The sequence below is a fragment of the Hemiscyllium ocellatum genome, unplaced genomic scaffold, assembly GCF_020745735.1.
Source record: "Hemiscyllium ocellatum isolate sHemOce1 unplaced genomic scaffold, sHemOce1.pat.X.cur. scaffold_2703_pat_ctg1, whole genome shotgun sequence".
In the NCBI taxonomy this organism is placed as follows: Eukaryota; Metazoa; Chordata; class Chondrichthyes; order Orectolobiformes; family Hemiscylliidae; genus Hemiscyllium; species Hemiscyllium ocellatum.
Window position 1 is genome coordinate 1 of NW_026868171.1, and position 25,394 is coordinate 25,394.

The 25,394-nt window shown below is 51.2% G+C and overlaps 13 non-coding genes across 13 annotated transcripts; all 13 read right to left on the bottom strand.

Moving 5' to 3' along the window:
- Nucleotides 1–622: 622 nt before the first annotated feature.
- Nucleotides 623–812, bottom strand: LOC132812436 (U2 spliceosomal RNA). The gene has a single exon (XR_009643651.1). It is a non-coding gene; the product is annotated as a U2 spliceosomal RNA (small nuclear RNA).
- Nucleotides 813–2,592: 1,780 nt separating this feature from the next.
- LOC132812407 (U2 spliceosomal RNA) lies at nucleotides 2,593–2,784 on the bottom strand. The gene has a single exon (XR_009643623.1). It is a non-coding gene; the product is annotated as a U2 spliceosomal RNA (small nuclear RNA).
- Nucleotides 2,785–4,568: 1,784 nt separating this feature from the next.
- LOC132812419 (U2 spliceosomal RNA) lies at nucleotides 4,569–4,760 on the bottom strand. Its single transcript, XR_009643634.1, has one exon. It is a non-coding gene; the product is annotated as a U2 spliceosomal RNA (small nuclear RNA).
- A 1,785-nt stretch (nucleotides 4,761–6,545) lies between these two features.
- On the bottom strand, nucleotides 6,546–6,737 carry LOC132812430 (U2 spliceosomal RNA). The gene has a single exon (XR_009643645.1). It is a non-coding gene; the product is annotated as a U2 spliceosomal RNA (small nuclear RNA).
- Nucleotides 6,738–8,536: 1,799 nt separating this feature from the next.
- LOC132812435 (U2 spliceosomal RNA) lies at nucleotides 8,537–8,727 on the bottom strand. Its single transcript, XR_009643650.1, has one exon. It is a non-coding gene; the product is annotated as a U2 spliceosomal RNA (small nuclear RNA).
- Nucleotides 8,728–10,503: 1,776 nt separating this feature from the next.
- LOC132812439 (U2 spliceosomal RNA) lies at nucleotides 10,504–10,695 on the bottom strand. Its single transcript, XR_009643652.1, has one exon. It is a non-coding gene; the product is annotated as a U2 spliceosomal RNA (small nuclear RNA).
- Nucleotides 10,696–12,479: 1,784 nt separating this feature from the next.
- LOC132812440 (U2 spliceosomal RNA) lies at nucleotides 12,480–12,671 on the bottom strand. Its single transcript, XR_009643653.1, has one exon. It is a non-coding gene; the product is annotated as a U2 spliceosomal RNA (small nuclear RNA).
- Nucleotides 12,672–14,455: 1,784 nt separating this feature from the next.
- On the bottom strand, nucleotides 14,456–14,647 carry LOC132812408 (U2 spliceosomal RNA). The gene has a single exon (XR_009643624.1). It is a non-coding gene; the product is annotated as a U2 spliceosomal RNA (small nuclear RNA).
- A 1,809-nt stretch (nucleotides 14,648–16,456) lies between these two features.
- LOC132812409 (U2 spliceosomal RNA) lies at nucleotides 16,457–16,648 on the bottom strand. Its single transcript, XR_009643625.1, has one exon. It is a non-coding gene; the product is annotated as a U2 spliceosomal RNA (small nuclear RNA).
- Nucleotides 16,649–18,446: 1,798 nt separating this feature from the next.
- LOC132812410 (U2 spliceosomal RNA) lies at nucleotides 18,447–18,638 on the bottom strand. Its single transcript, XR_009643626.1, has one exon. It is a non-coding gene; the product is annotated as a U2 spliceosomal RNA (small nuclear RNA).
- A 1,792-nt stretch (nucleotides 18,639–20,430) lies between these two features.
- LOC132812411 (U2 spliceosomal RNA) lies at nucleotides 20,431–20,622 on the bottom strand. Its single transcript, XR_009643627.1, has one exon. It is a non-coding gene; the product is annotated as a U2 spliceosomal RNA (small nuclear RNA).
- Nucleotides 20,623–22,425: 1,803 nt separating this feature from the next.
- LOC132812412 (U2 spliceosomal RNA) lies at nucleotides 22,426–22,617 on the bottom strand. The gene has a single exon (XR_009643628.1). It is a non-coding gene; the product is annotated as a U2 spliceosomal RNA (small nuclear RNA).
- A 1,816-nt stretch (nucleotides 22,618–24,433) lies between these two features.
- LOC132812413 (U2 spliceosomal RNA) lies at nucleotides 24,434–24,625 on the bottom strand. The gene has a single exon (XR_009643629.1). It is a non-coding gene; the product is annotated as a U2 spliceosomal RNA (small nuclear RNA).
- Nucleotides 24,626–25,394: the final 769 nt, after the last annotated feature.

Sequence of the window (25,394 nt, forward strand, 5' to 3'; positions counted from 1 at the left end):
TAGTTTGCGAAGAACAAACAGAGATGGGGGTTTCACTCTATTCAGAAACAGACTAAAGACATTCTTCCTTGTTCAAGAAATATTAGGATAAATTTGTTGCCTCGGGTGGGGGGGAGGCGGGGGTTGGAAGGCTGTGGGCTGATCTATAGCCATTTGACATTGCTGAGTCATGGGATCCCACAACCTGATTTGACTGTGTTAAAAAATCCCACAACACCAGTTCAGCCCAACGGGTTCTTGAAATTACAGCAGTCACCCCACCCCCCGCCACCACCGCCGTACCATCGGTGGATACGTTCCAAGAACGACCGCAGAAGCCCAAAACGCAGACAAGGGCAAATCCATTCATTCAAATTGGCAAGTTAACCTTCCTGGCAGGCCCCTGGTTCCAGATTGTTCCCCTGTAGCACGTTGGGTTACCCCTGTCCTGGCTTTCAGCGTGCTGCACCTTCATCAGTAACTGCAGAGCAGGTTCATAAGACAGAAAACCCGTAACAAAAGACGATAGTTTCCTGCAACTGAAAAGACAATAGATGCAACAATCACTGACTGCCATCAACACGGCAAACTAGCAAAGGCAAGAGATTCACATTGCATTTCACCTGCTTTTGAACTTGTAAGCGTTGGGTGCACCATTCCTGGAAACACTGCAATACCAGGCTGATACATGGAGAGGACAGAGCAAGCCCTTAAGCCATCTCCCTGCTCCAAAAATCCATTTAAAACAAACACTCCCACCTTCGGGAGATATCTGCGATTAAACTGATAAGAACAGAAACTACACATATTCCAGCAAAAGGCCGAGAAGCGATAGCACATTAATACTCCAACGTGGAGGTCATATTTGCCGACTATCCTTTCCATCAGTTTGATGATATTCAAATTTCCTTTATTCCCTTACCGTCTACCTTCCTTCCAAGATATCCAACCAGACCGGAAGATCACTCTGCAGCAGTCGCTGTGCTTTCCCCGTGCTTTTCTGTCCATCTGTTACGTAGCCGCGTAGGTCGCGCTGACGACCAATCAGATGGCACGGGCCGGAGCCACCGCACGTCAGGTCGACTGCAGAGAGGTTTCTCCCGGTGATCGGACAGCGGCGGCGGCAGGGTCATTCATTCCCCCGGCATCTACAAGATTCACCAGAATTCCTCAGGCAGCACCTTGCAAACCCATGGCCAACGCAGCCTCGAAGGATGACGGCAGCAGATCCACGGGAACACCACCATTCGCAAGTTCTCCCCCCCCGCCGAGGCACTCGCTGTCCTGAATTGCAAATATGTCCTTGTTCCTCCGGTGTTACCGGTCAAAATCGGGAATCCCCGCCCAAACAGCATCGCGGGGCTACCGACAGCACTTGGACTGCAGCGGTTCGAGAGAGCAGCTCACCACCAGGCTGATCTCGGCATGGGCGAGAAATGTTGGCCTTGACGGAAAGATCCTATTCATTGCCTCCCCTTGTGTTGGTGTAGCTTGCCCATAAATGCCAATCATCGTTTCCCTCACGTACAGGATTCGCTCCTCGGCATTCCGCATCAATCCGAAAAGTTGCGAAAAGCGAATTACGTCCGTGCACCCTTTCTTTATCGTCCACTTTCAATATCCTCTCTACTTGTATCCGACTCTCTGTGGAGAATGGGGAGGGAGCTGATCTCCCCGTGTAAACATGTCACGCTGCAAGCGCGCCTCATCACCACCAGCAGCTCGATTCGACATCTCCGTTCACATTGCTGCAGATCGCTGACAACATTATAATCCGACCCAGTTGACAAACTGACAACTGTTTCGCTACTTGCACCGCAAATGATGACAAATCGTTCCAAATCGTACGGGTGGCACAGTGGATCAGTGGTTAGTACGGCTGCCTGGTGGCACCAGGGAGCTGAAGCCAGTTCCAGCCTTGGGCGATCGTCTGCGTGAATAATCTTTACGTACAGACGTAGCTACTAAAGCAGGTCGCTTCCGTACAGTAGTTTGCGAAGAAACAAACAGAGATGGGGTTTCACTCTATTCAGGAAACAGACTAAAGACATTTCTTCCTTGTTCAAGAAAATATTAGGATAAATTTGTTGCCTCGGGGGGGGGGGTTGGGAAGGGGCTGTGGGGCTGATCTGATAGCCATTTGACATGGCTGAGTCATGGGATCCCACAACCTGATTTGACTGTGTTAAAAATCCCACAACACCAGGTTTCAGCCCAACGGGTTCTTTGAAATTACAGCAGTCACCCCACCCCCCGCCACCGCCGTACCATCGGTGGGATACGTTCCAAGAACGACCGCAGAAGCCCAAAACGGCAGACAAGGGCAAATCCATTCATTCAAATTGGCAAGTTACCTTCCTGGCAGGCCCCTGGTTCCAGAATGTTCCCTGTAGCACGTTGGGGTTACCCCTGTCCTGGCTTCAGCGTGCTGCACCTTCATCATCAGGTAACTGCAGAGCAGGTTCATAAGACAGAAAACCCGTAACAAAAGACGATAGTTTCCTGCAACTGAAAAGACAATAGATGCAACAATCACTGACTGCCATCAACACGGCAAACTAGCAAAGGCAAGAGATTCACATTGCATTCACCTGCTTTTGAACTTGGGTAAGCGTTGGGTGCACCATTCCTGGAAACACTGCAATACCAGGCTGATACATGGAGAGGACAGAGCAAGCCCTTAAGCCATCTCCCTGCTCCAAAAATCCATTTAATACAAACACTCCCACCTTCGGGAGATATCAGCGATTAAACTGATAAGAACAGAAACTACACATATTCCAAGCCAAAAGGCCGAGAAGCGATAGCACATTAATACTCCAACGGTGGAGGTCATATTTGCCGACTATCCTTTCCATCAGTTTGATGATATTCAAAGTTCCTTTATTCCCTTACCGTCTACCTTCCTTCCAAGATATCCAACCAGACCGGAAGATCACTCTGCAGCAGTCGCTGTGCTTTCCCCGTGCTTTTGTCCATCTGTTACGTAGCCGCGTAGGTCGCGCTGACGACCAATCAGATGGCACGGGCCGGAGCCACCGCACGTCAGGTCGACTGCAGAGAGGTTTCTCCCGGTGATCGGGGACATGCGGCGGCGGCAGGGTCATTCATTCCCCCGGCATCTACAAGATTCACCAGAATTCCTCAGGCAGCACCTTGCAAACCCATGGCCAACGCAGCCTCGAAGGATGACGGCAGCAGATCCACGGGAACACCACCATTCGCAAGTTCTCCCCCCGCCGAGGCACTCGCTGTCCTGAATTGCAAATATGTCCTTGTTCCTCCGGTGTTACCGGGTCAAAATCGGAATCCCCGCCCAAACAGCATCGCGGGCTACCGACAGCACTTGGACTGCAGCGGTTCGAGAGAGCAGCTCACCACCAGGCTGATCTCGGCATGGGCGAGAAATGTTGGCCTTGACGGAAAGATCCTATTCATTGCCTCCCCTTGTGTTGGTGTAGCTTGCCCATAAATGCCAATCATCGTTTCCTCTCACGTACAGGATTCGCTCCTCGGCATTCCGCATCAATCCGAAAAGTTGCGAAAAGCGAATTACGTCCGTGCACCCTTTCTTTATCGTCCACTTTCAATATCCTCTCTACTTGTATCCGACTCTCTGTGGAGAATGGGGAGGGAGCTGATCTCCCCGTGTAAACATGTCACGCTGCAAGCGCGCCTCATCACCACCAGCAGCTCGATTCGACATCTCCGTTCACATTGCTGCAGATCGCTGACAACATTATAATCCGACCCAGTTGACAAACTGACAACTGTTTCGCTACTTGCACCGCAAATGATGACAAATCGTTCCAAATCGTACGGGTGGCACAGTGGATCAGTGGTTAGTACGGCTGCCTGGTGGCACCAGGGAGCTGAAGCCAGTTCCAGCCTTGGGCGATCGTCTGCGTGAATAATCTTTACGTACAGACGTAGCTACTAAAGCAGGTCGCTTCCGTACAGTAGTTTGCGAAGAAACAAACAGAGATGGGGGTTTCACTCTATTCAGGAAACAGACTAAAGACATTTCTTCCTTGTTCAAGAAAATATTAGGATAAATTTGTTGCCTCGGGGGGGGGGGGGTTGGGAAGGGGCTGTGGGGGCTGATCTGATAGCCATTTGACATTGGCTGAGTCATGGGATCCCACAACCTGATTTGACTGTGTTAAAAATCCCACAACACCAGGTTTCAGCCCAACGGGGTTCTTTGAAATTACAGCAGTCACCCCACCCCCCGCCACCGCCGTACCATCGGTGGGATACGTTCCAAGAACGACCGCAGAAGCCCAAAACGGCAGACAAGGGCAAATCCATTCATTCAAATTGGCAAGTTACCTTCCTGGCAGGCCCCTGGTTCCAGAATGTTCCCTGTAGCACGTTGGGGTTACCCCTGTCCTGGCTTTCAGCGTGCTGCACCTTCATCAGGTAACTGCAGAGCAGGTTCATAAGACAGAAAACCCGTAACAAAAGACGATAGTTTCCTGCAACTGAAAAGACAATAGATGCAACAATCACTGACTGCCATCAACACGGCAAACTAGCAAAGGCAAGAGATTCACATTGCATTCACCTGCTTTTGAACTTGGGTAAGCGTTGGGTGCACCATTCCTGGAAACACTGCAATACCAGGCTGATACATGGAGAGGACAGAGCAAGCCCTTAAGCCATCTCCCTGCTCCAAAAATCCATTTAATACAAACACTCCCACCTTCGGGAGATATCAGCGATTAAACTGATAAGAACAGAAACTACACATATTCCAAGCCAAAAGGCCGAGAAGCGATAGCACATTAATACTCCAACGGTGGAGGTCATATTTGCCGACTATCCTTTCCATCAGTTTGATGATATTCAAAGTTCCTTTATTCCCTTACCGTCTACCTTCCTTCCAAGATATCCAACCAGACCGGAAGATCACTCTGCAGCAGTCGCTGTGCTTTCCCCGTGCTTTTCTGTCCATCTGTTACGTAGCCGCGTAGGTCGCGCTGACGACCAATCAGATGGCACGGGCCGGAGCCACCGCACGTCAGGTCGACTGCAGAGAGGTTTCTCCCGGTGATCGGGGACAGCGGCGCGGGGCAGGGTCATTCATTCCCCCGGCATCTACAAGATTCACCAGAATTCCTCAGGCAGCACCTTGCAAACCCATGGCCAACGCAGCCTCGAAGGATGACGGCAGCAGATCCACGGGAACACCACCATTCGCAAGTTCTCCCCCCGCCGAGGCACTCGCTGTCCTGAATTGCAAATATGTCCTTGTTCCTCCGGTGTTACCGGGTCAAAATCGGGAATCCCCGCCCAAACAGCATCGCGGGGCTACCGACAGCACTTGGACTGCAGCGGTTCGAGAGAGCAGCTCACCACCAGGCTGATCTCGGCATGGGCGAGAAATGTTGGCCTTGACGGAAAGATCCTATTCATTGCCTCCCCTTGTGTTGGTGTAGCTTGCCCATAAATGCCAATCATCGTTTCCCTCACGTACAGGATTCGCTCCTCGGCATTCCGCATCAATCCGAAAAGTTGCGAAAAGCGAATTACGTCCGTGCACCCTTTCTTTATCGTCCACTTTCAATATCCTCTCTACTTGTATCCGACTCTCTGTGGAGAATGGGGAGGGAGCTGATCTCCCCGTGTAAACATGTCACGCTGCAAGCGCGCCTCATCACCACCAGCAGCTCGATTCGACATCTCCGTTCACATTGCTGCAGATCGCTGACAACATTATAATCCGACCCAGTTGACAAACTGACAACTGTTTCGCTACTTGCACCGCAAATGATGACAAATCGTTCCAAATCGTACGGGTGGCACAGTGGATCAGTGGTTAGTACGGCTGCCTGGTGGCACCAGGGAGCTGAAGCCAGTTCCAGCCTTGGGCGATCGTCTGCGTGAATAATCTTTACGTACAGACGTAGCTACTAAAGCAGGTCGCTTCCGTACAGTAGTTTGCGAAGAAACAAACAGAGATGGGGGTTTCACTCTATTCAGGAAACAGACTAAAGACATTTCTTTCCTTGTTCAAGAAAATATTAGGATAAATTTGTTGCCTCGGGGGGGGGGGTTGGGAAGGGGCTGTGGGGGCTGATCTGATAGCCATTTGACATTGGCTGAGTCATGGGATCCCACAACCTGATTTGACTGTGTTAAAAATCCCACAACACCAGGTTTCAGCCCAACGGGGTTCTTTGAAATTACAGCAGTCACCCCACCCCCCGCCACCGCCGTACCATCGGTGGGATACGTTCCAAGAACGACCGCAGAAGCCCAAAACGGCAGACAAGGGCAAATCCATTCATTCAAATTGGCAAGTTACCTTCCTGGCGGCCCCTGGTTCCAGAATGTTCCCTGTAGCACGTTGGGGTTACCCCTGTCCTGGCTTTCAGCGTGCTGCACCTTCATCAGGTAACTGCAGAGCAGGTTCATAAGACAGAAAACCCGTAACAAAAGACGATAGTTTCCTGCAACTGAAAAGACAATAGATGCAACAATCACTGACTGCCATCAACACGGCAAACTAGCAAAGGCAAGAGATTCACATTGCATTCACCTGCTTTTGAACTTGGGTAAGCGTTGGGTGCACCATTCCTGGAAACACTGCAATACCAGGCTGATACATGGAGAGGACAGAGCAAGCCCTTAAGCCATCTCCCTGCTCCAAAAATCCATTTAATACAAACACTCCCACCTTCGGGAGATATCAGCGATTAAACTGATAAGAACAGAAACTACACATATTCCAAGCCAAAAGGCCGAGAAGCGATAGCACATTAATACTCCAACGGTGGAGGTCATATTTGCCGACTATCCTTTCCATCAGTTTGATGATATTCAAAGTTCCTTTATTCCCTTACCGTCTACCTTCCTTCCAAGATATCCAACCAGACCGGAAGATCACTCTGCAGCAGTCGCTGTGCTTTCCCCGTGCTTTTTCTGGTTACGTAGCCGCGTAGGTCGCGCTGACGACCAATCAGATGGCACGGGCCGGAGCCACCGCACGTCAGGTCGACTGCAGAGAGGTTTCTCCCGTGATCGGGGACAGCGCGGCGGCAGGGTCATGGCAGGGTCATTCATTCCCCCGGCATCTACAAGATTCACCAGAATTCCTCAGGCAGCACCTTGCAAACCCATGGCCAACGCAGCCTCGAAGGATGACGGCAGCAGATCCACGGGAACACCACCATTCGCAAGTTCTCCCCCCGCCGAGGCACTCGCTGTCCTGAATTGCAAATATGTCCTTGTTCCTCCGGTGTTACCGGGTCAAAATCGGAATCCCCGCCCAAACAGCATCGCGGGGCTACCGACAGCACTTGGACTGCAGCGGTTCGAGAGAGCAGCTCACCACCAGGCTGATCTCGGCATGGGCGAGAAATGTTGGCCTTGACGGAAAGATCCTATTCATTGCCTCCCCTTGTGTTGGTGTAGCTTGCCCATAAATGCCAATCATCGTTTCCCTCACGTACAGGATTCGCTCCTCGGCATTCCGCATCAATCCGAAAAGTTGCGAAAAGCGAATTACGTCCGTGCACCCTTTCTTTATCGTCCACTTTCAATATCCTCTCTACTTGTATCCGACTCTCTGTGGAGAATGGGGAGGGAGCTGATCTCCCCGTGTAAACATGTCACGCTGCAAGCGCGCCTCATCACCACCAGCAGCTCGATTCGACATCTCCGTTCACATTGCTGCAGATCGCTGACAACATTATAATCCGACCCAGTTGACAAACTGACAACTGTTTCGCTACTTGCACCGCAAATGATGACAAATCGTTCCAAATCGTACGGGTGGCACAGTGGATCAGTGGTTAGTACGGCTGCCTGGTGCCACCAGGGAGCTGAAGCCAGTTCCAGCCTTGGCGATCGTCTGCGTGAATAATCTTTACGTACAGACGTAGCTACTAAAGCAGGTCGCTTCCGTACAGTAGTTTGCGAAGAAACAAACAGAGATGGGGGTTTCACTCTATTCAGGAAACAGACCAAAGACATTTCTTTCCTTGTTCAAGAAAATATTAGGATAAATTTGTTGCCTCGGGGGTGGGGGGGGAGGGGGGGGGTTGGGAAGGGGCTGTGGGGGCTGATCTGATAGCCATTTGACATTGGCTGAGTCATGGGATCCCACAACCTGATTTGACTGTGTTAAAAATCCCACAACACCAGGTTTCAGCCCAACGGGGTTCTTTGAAATTACAGCAGTCACCCCACCCCCCGCCACCGCCGTACCATCGGTGGGATACGTTCCAAGAACGACCGCGCAGAAGCCCAAAACGGCAGACAAGGGCAAATCCATTCATTCAAATTGGCAAGTTACCTTCCTGGCAGGCCCCTGGTTCCAGAATGTTCCCTGTAGCACGTTGGGGTTACCCCTGTCCTGGCTTTCAGCGTGCTGCACCTTCATCAGTAACTGCAGAGCAGGTTCATAAGACAGAAAACCCGTAACAAAAGACGATAGTTTCCTGCAACTGAAAAGACAATAGATGCAACAATCACTGACTGCCATCAACACGGCAAACTAGCAAAGGCAAGAGATTCACATTGCATTCACCTGCTTTTGAACTTGGGTAAGCGTTGGTGCACCATTCCTGGAAACACTGCAATACCAGGCTGATACATGGAGAGGACAGAGCAAGCCCTTAAGCCATCTCCCTGCTCCAAAAATCCATTTAATACAAACACTCCCACCTTCGGGAGATATCAGCGATTAAACTGATAAGAACAAAACTACACATATTCCAAGCCAAAAGGCCGAGAAGCGATAGCACATTAATACTCCAACGGTGGAGGTCATATTTGCCGACTATCCTTTCCATCAGTTTGATGATATTCAAAGTTCCTTTATTCCCTTACCGTCTACCTTCCTTCCAAGATATCCAACCAGACCGGAAGATCACTCTGCAGCAGTCGCTGTGCTTTCCCCGTGCTTTTCTGTCCATCTGTTACGTAGCCGCGTAGGTCGCGCTGACGACCAATCAGATGGCACGGGCCGGAGCCACCGCACGTCAGGTCGACTGCAGAGAGGTTTCTCCCGGTGATCGGGGACAGCGGCGGCGGCAGGGTCATTCATTCCCCCGGCATCTACAAGATTCACCAGAATTCCTCAGGCAGCACCTTGCAAACCCATGGCCAACGCAGCCTCGAAGGATGACGGCAGCAGATCCACGGGAACACCACCATTCGCAAGTTCTCCCCCCCGCCGAGGCACTCGCTGTCCTGAATTGCAAATATGTCCTTGTTCCTCCGGTGTTACCGGGTCAAAATCGGGAATCCCCGCCCAAACAGCATCGCGGGGCTACCGACAGCACTTGGACTGCAGCGGTTCGAGAGAGCAGCTCACCACCAGGCTGATCTCGGCATGGGCGAGAAATGTTGGCCTTGACGGAAAGATCCTATTCATTGCCTCCCCTTGTGTTGGTGTAGCTTGCCCATAAATGCCAATCATCGTTTCCCTCACGTACAGGATTCGCTCCTCGCATTCCGCATCAATCCGAAAAGTTGCGAAAAGCGAATTACGTCCGTGCACCCTTTCTTTATCGTCCACTTTCAATATCCTCTCTACTTGTATCCGACTCTCTGTGGAGAATGGGGAGGGAGCTGATCTCCCCGTGTAAACATGTCACGCTGCAAGCGCGCCTCATCACCACCAGCACTCGATTCGACATCTCCGTTCACATTGCTGCAGATCGCTGACAACATTATAATCCGACCCAGTTGACAAACTGACAACTGTTTCGCTACTTGCACCGCAAATGATGACAAATCGTTCCAAATCGTACGGGTGGCACAGTGGATCAGTGGTTAGTACGGCTGCCTGGTGGCACCAGGGAGCTGAAGCCAGTTCCAGCCTTGGGCGATCGTCTGCGTGAATAATCTTTACGTACAGACGTAGCTACTAAAGCAGGTCGCTTCCGTACAGTAGTTTGCGAAGAAACAAACAGAGATGGGGGTTTCACTCTATTCAGGAAACAGACTAAAGACATTTCTTCTTGTTCAAGAAAATATTAGGATAAATTTGTTGCCTCGGGGTGGGGTTGGGAAGGGGCTGTGGGGGCTGATCTGATAGCCATTTGACATTGGCTGAGTCATGGATCCCACAACCTGATTTGACTGTGTTAAAAATCCCACAACACCAGGTTTCAGCCCAACGGGTTCTTTGAAATTACAGCAGTCACCCCACCCCCCGCCACCGCCGTACCATCGGTGGGATACGTTCCAAGAACGACCGCAGAAGCCCAAAACGGCAGACAAGGCAAATCCATTCATTCAAATTGGCAAGTTACCTTCCTGGCAGGCCCCTGGTTCCAGAATGTTCCCTGTAGCACGTTGGGGTTACCCCTGTCCTGGCTTTCAGCGTGCTGCACCTTCATCAGGTAACTGCAGAGCAGGTTCATAAGACAGAAAACCCGTAACAAAAGACGATAGTTTCCTGCAACTGAAAAGACAATAGATGCAACAATCACTGACTGCCATCAACACGGCAAACTAGCAAAGGCAAGAGATTCACATTGCATTCACCTGCTTTTGAACTTGGGTAGCGTTGGGTGCACCATTCCTGGAAACACTGCAATACCAGGCTGATACATGGAGAGGACAGAGCAAGCCCTTAAGCCATCTCCCTGCTCCAAAAATCCATTTAATACAAACACTCCCACCTTCGGGAGATATCAGCGATTAAACTGATAAGAACAGAAACTACACATATTCCAAGCCAAAAGGCCGAGAAGCGATAGCACATTAATACTCCAACGGTGGAGGTCATATTGCCGACTATCCTTTCCATCAGTTTGATGATATTCAAAGTTCCTTTATTCCCTTACCGTCTACCTTCCTTCCAAGATATCCAACCAGACCGGAAGATCACTCTGCAGCAGTCGCTGTGCTTTCCCCGTGTTTCTGTCTGTTACGTACCGCGTAGGTCGCGCTGACGACCAATCAGATGGCACGGGCCGGAGCCACTGCACGTCAGGTCGACTGCAGAGAGGTTTCTCCCGTGATCGGGGACAAGTCCGGCGGCAGGGTCATTCATTCCCCCGGCATCTACAAGATTCACCAGAATTCCTCAGGCAGCACCTTGTAAACCCATGGCCAACGCAGCCTCGAAGGATGACGGCAGCAGATCCACGGGAACACCACCATTCGCAAGTTCTCCCCCCCCGCCGAGGCACTCGCTGTCCTGAATTGCAAATATGTCCTTGTTCCTCCGGTGTTACCGGTTCAAAATCGGGAATCCCCGCCCAAACAGCATCGCGGGCTACCGACAGCACTTGGACTGCAGCGGTTCGAGAGAGCAGCTCACCACCAGGCTGATCTCGGCATGGGCGAGAAATGTTGGCCTTGACGGAAAGATCCTATTCATTGCCTCCCCTTGTGTTGGTGTAGCTTGCCCATAAATGCCAATCATCGTTTCCCTCACGTACAGGATTCGCTCCTCGGCATTCCGCATCAATCCGAAAAGTTGCGAAAAGCGAATTACGTCCGTGCACCCTTTCTTTATCGTCCACTTTCAATATCCTCTCTACTTGTATCCGACTCTCTGTGGAGAATGGGAGGGAGCTGATCTCCCCGTGTAAACATGTCACGCTGCAAGCGCGCCTCATCACCACCAGCAGCTCGATTCGACATCTCCGTTCACATTGCTGCAGATCGCTGACAACATTATAATCCGACCCAGTTGACAAACTACAACTGTTTCGCTACTTGCACCGCAAATGATGACAAATCGTTCCAAATCGTACGGGTGGCACAGTGGATCAGTGGTTAGTACGGCTGCCTGGTGGCACCAGGGAGCTGAAGCCAGTTCCAGCCTTGGGCGATCGTCTGCGTGAATAATCTTTACGTACAGACGTAGCTACTAAAGCAGGTCGCTTCCGTACAGTAGTTTGCGAAGAAACAAACAGAGATGGGGGTTTCACTCTATTCAGGAAACAGACCAAAGACATTTCTTTCTTGTTCAAGAAAATATTAGGATAAATTTGTTGCCTCGGGGTGGGGGGAGGCGGGGGGGTTGGAAGGGGCTGTGGGGCTGATCTGATAGCCATTTGACATTGGCTGAGTCATGGGATCCCACAACCTGATTTGACTGTGTTAAAAAATCCCACAACACCAGGTTTCAGCCCAACGGGGTTCTTTGAAATTACAGCAGTCACCCCACCCCCCGCCACCGCCGTACCATCGGTGGGATACGTTCCAAGAACGACCGCAGAAGCCCAAAACGGCAGACAAGGGCAAATCCATTCATTCAAATTGGCAAGTTACCTTCCTGGCAGGCCCCTGGTTCCAGAATGTTCCCTGTAGCACGTTGGGGTTACCCCTGTCCTGGCTTTCAGCGTGCTGCACCTTCATCAGGTAACTGCAGAGCAGGTTCATAAGACAGAAAACCCGTAACAAAAGACGATAGTTTTCCTGCAACTGAAAAGACAATAGATGCAACAATCACTGACTGCCATCAACACGGCAAACTAGCAAAGCAAGAGATTCACATTGCATTCACCTGCTTTTGAACTTGGGTAAGCGTTGGGTGCACCATTCCTGGAAACACTGCAATACCAGGCTGATACATGGAGAGGACAGAGCAAGCCCTTAAGCCATCTCCCTGCTCCAAAAATCCATTTAATACAAACACTCCCACCTTCGGGAGATATCAGCGATTAAACTGATAAGAACAGAAACTACACATATTCCAAGCCAAAAGGCCGAGAAGCGATAGCACATTAATACTCCAACGGTGGAGGTCATATTTGCCGACTATCCTTTCCATCAGTTTGATGATATTCAAAGTTCCTTTATTCCCTTACCGTCTACCTTCCTTCCAAGATATCCAACCAGACCGGAAGATCACTCTGCAGCAGTCGCTGTGCTTTCCCCGTGCTTTTCTGTCCATCTGTTACGTAGCCGCGTAGGTCGCGCTGACGACCAATCAGATGGCACGGGCCGGAGCCACCGCACGTCAGGTCGACTGCAGAGAGGTTTCTCCCGGTGATCGGGGACAGCGGCGGCGGCAGGGTCATTCAGTCCCCCGGCATCTACAAGATTCACCAGAATTCCTCAGGCAGCACCTTGCAAACCCATGGCCAACGCAGCCTCGAAGGATGACGGCAGCAGATCCACGGGAACACCACCATTCGCAAGTTCTCCCCCCCGCCGAGGCACTCGCTGTCCTGAATTGCAAATATGTCCTTGTTCCTCCGGTGTTACCGGGTCAAAATCGGGAATCCCCGCCCAAACAGCATCGCGGCTACCGACAGCACTTGGACTGCAGCGGTTCGAGAGAGCAGCTCACCACCAGGCTGATCTCGGCATGGGCGAGAAATGTTGGCCTTGACGGAAAGATCCTATTCATTGCCTCCCCTTGTGTTGGTGTAGCTTGCCCATAAATGCCAATCATCGTTTCCCTCACGTACAGGATTCGCTCCTCGGCATTCCGCATCAATCCGAAAAGTTGCGAAAAGCGAATTACGTCCGTGCACCCTTTCTTTATCGTCCACTTTCAATATCCTCTCTACTTGTATCCGACTCTCTGTGGAGAATGGGGAGGGAGCTGATCTCCCCGTGTAAACATGTCACGCTGCAAGCGCGCCTCATCACCACCAGCAGCTCGATTCGACATCTCCGTTCACATTGCTGCAGATCGCTGACAACATTATAATCCGACCCAGTTGACAAACTGACAACTGTTTCGCTACTTGCACCGCAAATGATGACAAATCGTTCCAAATCGTACGGGTGGCACAGTGGATCAGTGGTTAGTACGGCTGCCTGGTGGCACCAGGGAGCTGAAGCCAGTTCCAGCCTTGGGCGATCGTCTGCGTGAATAATCTTTACGTACAGACGTAGCTACTAAAGCAGGTCGCTTCCGTACAGTAGTTTGCGAAGAAACAAACAGAGATGGGGGTTTCACTCTATTCAGGAAACAGACTAAAGACATTTCTTCCTTGTTCAAGAAAATATTAGGATAAATTTGTTGCCTCGGGGGGGGGGGGTTGGGAAGGGGCTGTGGGGGCTGATCTGATAGCCATTTGACATTGGCTGAGTCATGGGATCCCACAACCTGATTTGACTGTGTTAAAAATCCCACAACACCAGGTTTCAGCCCAACGGGGTTCTTTGAAATTACAGCAGTCACCCCACCCCCCGCCACCGCCGTACCATCGGTGGGATACGTTCCAAGAACGACCGCAGAAGCCCAAAACGGCAGACAAGGGCAAATCCATTCATTCAAATTGGCAAGTTACCTTCCTGGCAGGCCCCTGGTTCCAGAATGTTCCCTGTAGCACGTTGGGGTTACCCCTGTCCTGGCTTTCAGCGTGCTGCACCTTCATCAGGTAACTGCAGAGCAGGTTCATAAGACAGAAAACCCGTAACAAAAGACGATAGTTTCCTGCAACTGAAAAGACAATAGATGCAACAATCACTGACTGCCATCAACACGGCAAACTAGCAAAGGCAAGAGATTCACATTGCATTCACCTGCTTTTGAACTTGGGTAAGCGTTGGGTGCACCATTCCTGGAAACACTGCAATACCAGGCTGATACATGGAGAGGACAGAGCAAGCCCTTAAGCCATCTCCCTGCTCCAAAAATCCATTTAATACAAACACTCCCACCTTCGGGAGATATCAGCGATTAAACTGATAAGAACAGAAACTACACATATTCCAAGCCAAAAGGCCGAGAAGCGATAGCACATTAATACTCCAACGGTGGAGGTCATATTTGCCGACTATCCTTTCCATCAGTTTGATGATATTCAAAGTTCCTTTATTCCCTTACCGTCTACCTTCCTTCCAAGATATCCAACCAGACCGGAAGATCACTCTGCAGCAGTCGCTGTGCTTTACCCGTGGTTTTCTGTTACGTAGCCGCGTAGGTCGCGCTGACGACCAATCAGATGGCACGGGCCGGAGCCACCGCACGTCAGGTCGACTGCAGAGAGGTTTCTCCCGTGATCGGGGACAGCGGCGGCGGCAGGGTCATTCATTCCCCCGGCAGGGTCATTCATTCCCCCGGCATCTACAAGATTCACCAGAATTCCTCAGGCAGCACCTTGCAAACCCATGGCCAACGCAGCCTCGAAGGATGACGGCAGCAGATCCACGGGAACACCACCATTCGCAAGTTCTCCCCCCCGCCGAGGCACTCGCTGTCCTGAATTGCAAATATGTCCTTGTTCCTCCGGTGTTACCGGGTCAAAATCGGGAATCCCCGCCCAAACAGCATCGCGGGGCTACCGACAGCACTTGGACTGCAGCGGTTCGAGAGAGCAGCTCACCACCAGGCTGATCTCGGCATGGGCGAGAAATGTTGGCCTTGACGGAAAGATCCTATTCATTGCCTCCCCTTGTGTTGGTGTAGCTTGCCCATAAATGCCAATCATCGTTTCCCTCACGTACAGGATTCGCTCCTCGGCATTCCGCATCAATCCGAAAAGTTGCGAAAAGCGAATTACGTCCGTGCACCCTTTCTTTATCGTCCACTTTCAATATCCTCTCTACTTGTATCCGACTCTCTGTGGAGAATGGGGAGGGAGCTGATCTCCCCGTGTAAACATGTCACGCTGCAAGCGCGCCTCATCACCACCAGCAGCTCGATTCGACATCTCCGTTCACATTGCTGCAGATCGCTGACAACATTATAATCCGACCCAGTTGACAAACTGACAACTGTTTCGCTACTTGCACCGCAAATGATGACAAATCGTTCCAAATCGTACGGGTGGCACAGTGGATCAGTGGTTAGTACGGCTGCCTGGTGGCACCAGGGAGCTGAAGCCAGTTCCAGCCTTGGGCGATCGTCTGCGTGAATAATCTTTACGTACAGACGTAGCTACTAAAGCAGGTCGCTTCCGTACAGTAGTTTGCGAAGAAACAAACAGAGATGGGGGTTTCACTCTATTCAGGAAACAGACTAAAGACATTTCTTTCTTGTTCAAGAAAATATTAGGATAAATTTGTTGCCTCGGGTTGGGGGGGAGGCGGGGGGGTTGGGAAGGGGCTGTGGGGGCTGATCTGATAGCCATTTGACATTGGCTGAGTCATGGGATCCCACAACCTGATTTGACTGTGTTAAAAATCCCACAACACCAGGTTTCAGCCCAACGGGGTTCTTTGAAATTACAGCAGTCACCCCACCCCCCGCCACCGCCGTACCATCGGTGGGATACGTTCCAAGAACGACCGCAGAAGCCCAAAACGGCAGACAAGGGCAAATCCATTCATTCAAATTGGCAAGTTACCTTCCTGGCAGGCCCCTGGTTCCAGAATGTTCCCTGTAGCACGTTGGGGTTACCCCTGTCCTGGCTTTCAGCGTGCTGCACCTTCATCAGGTAACTGCAGAGCAGGTTCATAAGACAGAAAACCCGTAACAAAAGACGATAGTTTCCTGCAACTGAAAAGACAATAGATGCAACAATCACTGACTGCCATCAACACGGCAAACTAGCAAAGGCAAGAGATTCACATTGCATTCACCTGCTTTTGAACTTGGGTAAGCGTTGGGTGCACCATTCCTGGAAACACTGCAATACCAGGCTGATACATGGAGAGGACAGAGCAAGCCCTTAAGCCATCTCCCTGCTCCAAAAATCCATTTAATACAAACACTCCCACCTTCGGGAGATATCAGCGATTAAACTGATAAGAACAGAAACTACACATATTCCAAGCCAAAAGGCCGAGAAGCGATAGCACATTAATACTCCAACGGTGGAGGTCATATTTGCCGACTATCCTTTCCATCAGTTTGATGATATTCAAAGTTCCTTTATTCCCTTACCGTCTACCTTCCTTCCAAGATATCCAACCAGACCGGAAGATCACTCTGCAGCAGTCGCTGTGCTTTCCCCGTGCTTTTCTGTCCATCTGTTACGTAGCCGCGTAGGTCGCGCTGACGACCAATCAGATGGCACGGGCCGGAGCCACCGCACGTCAGGTCGACTGCAGAGAGGTTTCTCCCGGTGATCGGGGACAGCGGCGGCGGCAGGGTCATTCATTCCCCCGGCATCTACAAGATTCACCAGAATTCCTCAGGCAGCACCTTGCAAACCCATGGCCAACGCAGCCTCGAAGGATGACGGCAGCAGATCCACGGGAACACCACCATTCGCAAGTTCTCCCCCCCGCCGAGGCACTCGCTGTCCTGAATTGCAAATATGTCCTTGTTCCTCCGGTGTTACCGGGTCAAAATCGGGAATCCCCGCCCAAACAGCATCGCGGGGCTACCGACAGCACTTGGACTGCAGCGGTTCGAGAGAGCAGCTCACCACCAGGCTGATCTCGGCATGGGCGAGAAATGTTGGCCTTGACGGAAAGATCCTATTCATTGCCTCCCCTTGTGTTGGTGTAGCTTGCCCATAAATGCCAATCATCGTTTCCCTCACGTACAGGATTCGCTCCTCGGCATTCCGCATCAATCCGAAAAGTTGCGAAAAGCGAATTACGTCCGTGCACCCTTTCTTTATCGTCCACTTTCAATATCCTCTCTACTTGTATCCGACTCTCTGTGGAGAATGGGGAGGGAGCTGATCTCCCCGTGTAAACATGTCACGCTGCAAGCGCGCCTCATCACCACCAGCAGCTCGATTCGACATCTCCGTTCACATTGCTGCAGATCGCTGACAACATTATAATCCGACCCAGTTGACAAACTGACAACTGTTTCGCTACTTGCACCGCAAATGATGACAAATCGTTCCAAATCGTACGGGTGGCACAGTGGATCAGTGGTTAGTACGGCTGCCTGGTGGCACCAGGGAGCTGAAGCCAGTTCCAGCCTTGGGCGATCGTCTGCGTGAATAATCTTTACGTACAGACGTAGCTACTAAAGCAGGTCGCTTCCGTACAGTAGTTTGCGAAGAAACAAACAGAGATGGGGGTTTCACTCTATTCAGGAAACAGACTAAAGACATTTCTTTCTTGTTCAAGAAAATATTAGGATAAATTTGTTGCCTCGGGGTGGGGGGGGAGGCGGGGGGGTTGGGAAGGGGCTGTGGGGGCTGATCTGATAGCCATTTGACATTGGCTGAGTCATGGGATCCCACAACCTGATTTGACTGTGTTAAAAATCCCACAACACCAGGTTTCAGCCCAACGGGGTTCTTTGAAATTACAGCAGTCACCCCACCCCCCGCCACCGCCGTACCATCGGTGGGATACGTTCCAAGAACGACCGCAGAAGCCCAAAACGGCAGACAAGGGCAAATCCATTCATTCAAATTGGCAAGTTACCTTCCTGGCAGGCCCCTGGTTCCAGAATGTTCCCTGTAGCACGTTGGGGTTACCCCTGTCCTGGCTTTCAGCGTGCTGCACCTTCATCAGGTAACTGCAGAGCAGGTTCATAAGACAGAAAACCCGTAACAAAAGACGATAGTTTCCTGCAACTGAAAAGACAATAGATGCAACAATCACTGACTGCCATCAACACGGCAAACTAGCAAAGGCAAGAGATTCACATTGCATTCACCTGCTTTTGAACTTGGGTAAGCGTTGGGTGCACCATTCCTGGAAACACTGCAATACCAGGCTGATACATGGAGAGGACAGAGCAAGCCCTTAAGCCATCTCCCTGCTCCAAAAATCCATTTAATACAAACACTCCCACCTTCGGGAGATATCAGCGATTAAACTGATAAGAACAGAAACTACACATATTCCAAGCCAAAAGGCCGAGAAGCGATAGCACATTAATACTCCAACGGTGGAGGTCATATTTGCCGACTATCCTTTCCATCAGTTTGATGATATTCAAAGTTCCTTTATTCCCTTACCGTCTACCTTCCTTCCAAGATATCCAACCAGACCGGAAGATCACTCTGCAGCAGTCGCTGTGCTTTCCCCGTGCTTTTCTGTCCATCTGTTACGTAGCCGCGTAGGTCGCGCTGACGACCAATCAGATGGCACGGGCCGGAGCCACCGCACGTCAGGTCGACTGCAGAGAGGTTTCTCCCGGTGATCGGGGACAGCGGCGGCGGCAGGGTCATTCATTCCCCCGGCATCTACAAGATTCACCAGAATTCCTCAGGCAGCACCTTGCAAACCCATGGCCAACGCAGCCTCGAAGGATGACGGCAGCAGATCCACGGGAACACCACCATTCGCAAGTTCTCCCCCCCGCCGAGGCACTCGCTGTCCTGAATTGCAAATATGTCCTTGTTCCTCCGGTGTTACCGGGTCAAAATCGGGAATCCCCGCCCAAACAGCATCGCGGGGCTACCGACAGCACTTGGACTGCAGCGGTTCGAGAGAGCAGCTCACCACCAGGCTGATCTCGGCATGGGCGAGAAATGTTGGCCTTGACGGAAAGATCCTATTCATTGCCTCCCCTTGTGTTGGTGTAGCTTGCCCATAAATGCCAATCATCGTTTCCCTCACGTACAGGATTCGCTCCTCGGCATTCCGCATCAATCCGAAAAGTTGCGAAAAGCGAATTACGTCCGTGCACCCTTTCTTTATCGTCCACTTTCAATATCCTCTCTACTTGTATCCGACTCTCTGTGGAGAATGGGGAGGGAGCTGATCTCCCCGTGTAAACATGTCACGCTGCAAGCGCGCCTCATCACCACCAGCAGCTCGATTCGACATCTCCGTTCACATTGCTGCAGATCGCTGACAACATTATAATCCGACCCAGTTGACAAACTGACAACTGTTTCGCTACTTGCACCGCAAATGATGACAAATCGTTCCAAATCGTACGGGTGGCACAGTGGATCAGTGGTTAGTACGGCTGCCTGGTGGCACCAGGGAGCTGAAGCCAGTTCCAGCCTTGGGCGATCGTCTGCGTGAATAATCTTTACGTACAGACGTAGCTACTAAAGCAGGTCGCTTCCGTACAGTAGTTTGCGAAGAAACAAACAGAGATGGGGGTTTCACTCTATTCAGGAAACAGACTAAAGACATTTCTTCCTTGTTCAAGAAAATATTAGGATAAATTTGTTGCCTCGGGGGGGGGGGGGGGGGGTTGGGAAGGGGCTGTGGGGGCTGATCTGATAGCCATTTGACATTGGCTGAGTCATGGGATCCCACAACCTGATTTGACTGTGTTAAAAATCCCACAACACCAGGTTTCAGCCCAACGGGGTTCTTTGAAATTACAGCAGTCACCCCACCCCCCGCCACCGCCGTACCATCGGTGGGATACGTTCCAAGAACGACCGCAGAAGCCCAAAACGGCAGACAAGGGCAAATCCATTCATTCAAATTGGCAAGTTACCTTCCTGGCAGGCCCCTGGTTCCAGAATGTTCCCTGTAGCACGTTGGGGTTACCCCTGTCCTGGCTTTCAGCGTGCTGCACCTTCATCAGGTAACTGCAGAGCAGGTTCATAAGACAGAAAACCCGTAACAAAAGACGATAGTTTCCTGCAACTGAAAAGACAATAGATGCAACAATCACTGACTGCCATCAACACGGCAAACTAGCAAAGGCAAGAGATTCACATTGCATTCACCTGCTTTTGAACTTGGGTAAGCGTTGGGTGCACCATTCCTGGAAACACTGCAATACCAGGCTGATACATGGAGAGGACAGAGCAAGCCCTTAAGCCATCTCCCTGCTCCAAAAATCCATTTAATACAAACACTCCCACCTTCGGGAGATATCAGCGATTAAACTGATAAGAACAGAAACTACACATATTCCAAGCCAAAAGGCCGAGAAGCGATAGCACATTAATACTCCAACGGTGGAGGTCATATTTGCCGACTATCCTTTCCATCAGTTTGATGATATTCAAAGTTCCTTTATTCCCTTACCGTCTACCTTCCTTCCAAGATATCCAACCAGACCGGAAGATCACTCTGCAGCAGTCGCTGTGCTTTCCCCGTGCTTTTCTGTTACGTAGCCGCGTAGGTCGCGCTGACGACCAATCAGATGGCACGGGCCGGAGCCACCGCACGTCAGGTCGACTGCAGAGAGGTTTCTCCCGGTGATCGGGGACAGCGGCGGCGGCAGGGTCATTCATTCCCCCGGCATCATACCCCGGCATCTACAAGATTCACCAGAATTCCTCAGGCAGCACCTTGCAAACCCATGGCCAACGCAGCCTCGAAGGATGACGGCAGCAGATCCACGGGAACACCACCATTCGCAAGTTCTCCCCCCCGCCGAGGCACTCGCTGTCCTGAATTGCAAATATGTCCTTGTTCCTCCGGTGTTACCGGGTCAAAATCGGGAATCCCCGCCCAAACAGCATCGCGGGGCTACCGACAGCACTTGGACTGCAGCGGTTCGAGAGAGCAGCTCACCACCAGGCTGATCTCGGCATGGGCGAGAAATGTTGGCCTTGACGGAAAGATCCTATTCATTGCCTCCCCTTGTGTTGGTGTAGCTTGCCCATAAATGCCAATCATCGTTTCCCTCACGTACAGGATTCGCTCCTCGGCATTCCGCATCAATCCGAAAAGTTGCGAAAAGCGAATTACGTCCGTGCACCCTTTCTTTATCGTCCACTTTCAATATCCTCTCTACTTGTATCCGACTCTCTGTGGAGAATGGGGAGGGAGCTGATCTCCCCGTGTAAACATGTCACGCTGCAAGCGCGCCTCATCACCACCAGCAGCTCGATTCGACATCTCCGTTCACATTGCTGCAGATCGCTGACAACATTATAATCCGACCCAGTTGACAAACTGACAACTGTTTCGCTACTTGCACCGCAAATGATGACAAATCGTTCCAAATCGTACGGGTGGCACAGTGGATCAGTGGTTAGTACGGCTGCCTGGTGGCACCAGGGAGCTGAAGCCAGTTCCAGCCTTGGGCGATCGTCTGCGTGAATAATCTTTACGTACAGACGTAGCTACTAAAGCAGGTCGCTTCCGTACAGTAGTTTGCGAAGAAACAAACAGAGATGGGGGTTTCACTCTATTCAGGAAACAGACTAAAGACATTTCTTTCTTGTTCAAGAAAATATTAGGATAAATTTGTTGCCTCGGGGTGGGGGGGGAGGCGGGGGGGTTGGGAAGGGGCTGTGGGGGCTGATCTGATAGCCATTTGACATTGGCTGAGTCATGGGATCCCACAACCTGATTTGACTGTGTTAAAAATCCCACAACACCAGGTTTCAGCCCAACGGGGTTCTTTGAAATTACAGCAGTCACCCCACCCCCCGCCACCGCCGTACCATCGGTGGGATACGTTCCAAGAACGACCGCAGAAGCCCAAAACGGCAGACAAGGGCAAATCCATTCATTCAAATTGGCAAGTTACCTTCCTGGCAGGCCCCTGGTTCCAGAATGTTCCCTGTAGCACGTTGGGGTTACCCCTGTCCTGGCTTTCAGCGTGCTGCACCTTCATCAGGTAACTGCAGAGCAGGTTCATAAGACAGAAAACCCGTAACAAAAGACGATAGTTTCCTGCAACTGAAAAGACAATAGATGCAACAATCACTGACTGCCATCAACACGGCAAACTAGCAAAGGCAAGAGATTCACATTGCATTCACCTGCTTTTGAACTTGGGTAAGCGTTGGGTGCACCATTCCTGGAAACACTGCAATACCAGGCTGATACATGGAGAGGACAGAGCAAGCCCTTAAGCCATCTCCCTGCTCCAAAAATCCATTTAATACAAACACTCCCACCTTCGGGAGATATCAGCGATTAAACTGATAAGAACAGAAACTACACATATTCCAAGCCAAAAGGCCGAGAAGCGATAGCACATTAATACTCCAACGGTGGAGGTCATATTTGCCGACTATCCTTTCCATCAGTTTGATGATATTCAAAGTTCCTTTATTCCCTTACCGTCTACCTTCCTTCCAAGATATCCAACCAGACCGGAAGATCACTCTGCAGCAGTCGCTGTGCTTTCCCCGTGCTTTTCTGTCCATCTGTTACGTAGCCGCGTAGGTCGCGCTGACGACCAATCAGATGGCACGGGCCGGAGCCACCGCACGTCAGGTCGACTGCAGAGAGGTTTCTCCCGGTGATCGGGGACAGCGGCGGCGGCAGGGTCATTCATTCCCCAGGGTCATTCATTCCCCCGGCATCTACAAGATTCACCAGAATTCCTCAGGCAGCACCTTGCAAACCCATGGCCAACGCAGCCTCGAAGGATGACGGCAGCAGATCCACGGGAACACCACCATTCGCAAGTTCTCCCCCCCGCCGAGGCACTCGCTGTCCTGAATTGCAAATATGTCCTTGTTCCTCCGGTGTTACCGGGTCAAAATCGGGAATCCCCGCCCAAACAGCATCGCGGGGCTACCGACAGCACTTGGACTGCAGCGGTTCGAGAGAGCAGCTCACCACCAGGCTGATCTCGGCATGGGCGAGAAATGTTGGCCTTGACGGAAAGATCCTATTCATTGCCTCCCCTTGTGTTGGTGTAGCTTGCCCATAAATGCCAATCATCGTTTCCCTCACGTACAGGATTCGCTCCTCGGCATTCCGCATCAATCCGAAAAGTTGCGAAAAGCGAATTACGTCCGTGCACCCTTTCTTTATCGTCCACTTTCAATATCCTCTCTACTTGTATCCGACTCTCTGTGGAGAATGGGGAGGGAGCTGATCTCCCCGTGTAAACATGTCACGCTGCAAGCGCGCCTCATCACCACCAGCAGCTCGATTCGACATCTCCGTTCACATTGCTGCAGATCGCTGACAACATTATAATCCGACCCAGTTGACAAACTGACAACTGTTTCGCTACTTGCACCGCAAATGATGACAAATCGTTCCAAATCGTACGGGTGGCACAGTGGATCAGTGGTTAGTACGGCTGCCTGGTGGCACCAGGGAGCTGAAGCCAGTTCCAGCCTTGGGCGATCGTCTGCGTGAATAATCTTTACGTACAGACGTAGCTACTAAAGCAGGTCGCTTCCGTACAGTAGTTTGCGAAGAAACAAACAGAGATGGGGGTTTCACTCTATTCAGGAAACAGACTAAAGACATTTCTTTCTTGTTCAAGAAAATATTAGGATAAATTTGTTGCCTCGGGGGTGGGGGGGGAGGCGGGGGGGTTGGGAAGGGGCTGTGGGGGCTGATCTGATAGCCATTTGACATTGGCTGAGTCATGGGATCCCACAACCTGATTTGACTGTGTTAAAAATCCCACAACACCAGGTTTCAGCCCAACGGGGTTCTTTGAAATTACAGCAGTCACCCCACCCCCCGCCACCGCCGTACCATCGGTGGGATACGTTCCAAGAACGACCGCAGAAGCCCAAAACGGCAGACAAGGGCAAATCCATTCATTCAAATTGGCAAGTTACCTTCCTGGCAGGCCCCTGGTTCCAGAATGTTCCCTGTAGCACGTTGGGGTTACCCCTGTCCTGGCTTTCAGCGTGCTGCACCTTCATCAGGTAACTGCAGAGCAGGTTCATAAGACAGAAAACCCGTAACAAAAGACGATAGTTTCCTGCAACTGAAAAGACAATAGATGCAACAATCACTGACTGCCATCAACACGGCAAACTAGCAAAGGCAAGAGATTCACATTGCATTCACCTGCTTTTGAACTTGGGTAAGCGTTGGGTGCACCATTCCTGGAAACACTGCAATACCAGGCTGATACATGGAGAGGACAGAGCAAGCCCTTAAGCCATCTCCCTGCTCCAAAAATCCATTTAATACAAACACTCCCACCTTCGGGAGATATCAGCGATTAAACTGATAAGAACAGAAACTACACATATTCCAAGCCAAAAGGCCGAGAAGCGATAGCACATTAATACTCCAACGGTGGAGGTCATATTTGCCGACTATCCTTTCCATCAGTTTGATGATATTCAAAGTTCCTTTATTCCCTTACCGTCTACCTTCCTTCCAAGATATCCAACCAGACCGGAAGATCACTCTGCAGCAGTCGCTGTGCTTTCCCCGTGCTTTTCTGTCCATCTGTTACGTAGCCGCGTAGGTCGCGCTGACGACCAATCAGATGGCACGGGCCGGAGCCACCGCACGTCAGGTCGACTGCAGAGAGGTTTCTCCCGGTGATCGGGGACAGCGGCGGCGGCAGGGTCATTCATTCCCCCGGCATCTACAAGATTCACCAGAATTCCTCAGGCAGCACCTTGCAAACCCATGGCCAACGCAGCCTCGAAGGATGACGGCAGCAGATCCACGGGAACACCACCATTCGCAAGTTCTCCCCCCGCCGAGGCACTCGCTGTCCTGAATTGCAAATATGTCCTTGTTCCTCCGGTGTTACCGGGTCAAAATCGGGAATCCCCGCCCAAACAGCATCGCGGGGCTACCGACAGCACTTGGACTGCAGCGGTTCGAGAGAGCAGCTCACCACCAGGCTGATCTCGGCATGGGCGAGAAATGTTGGCCTTGACGGAAAGATCCTATTCATTGCCTCCCCTTGTGTTGGTGTAGCTTGCCCATAAATGCCAATCATCGTTTCCCTCACGTACAGGATTCGCTCCTCGGCATTCCGCATCAATCCGAAAAGTTGCGAAAAGCGAATTACGTCCGTGCACCCTTTC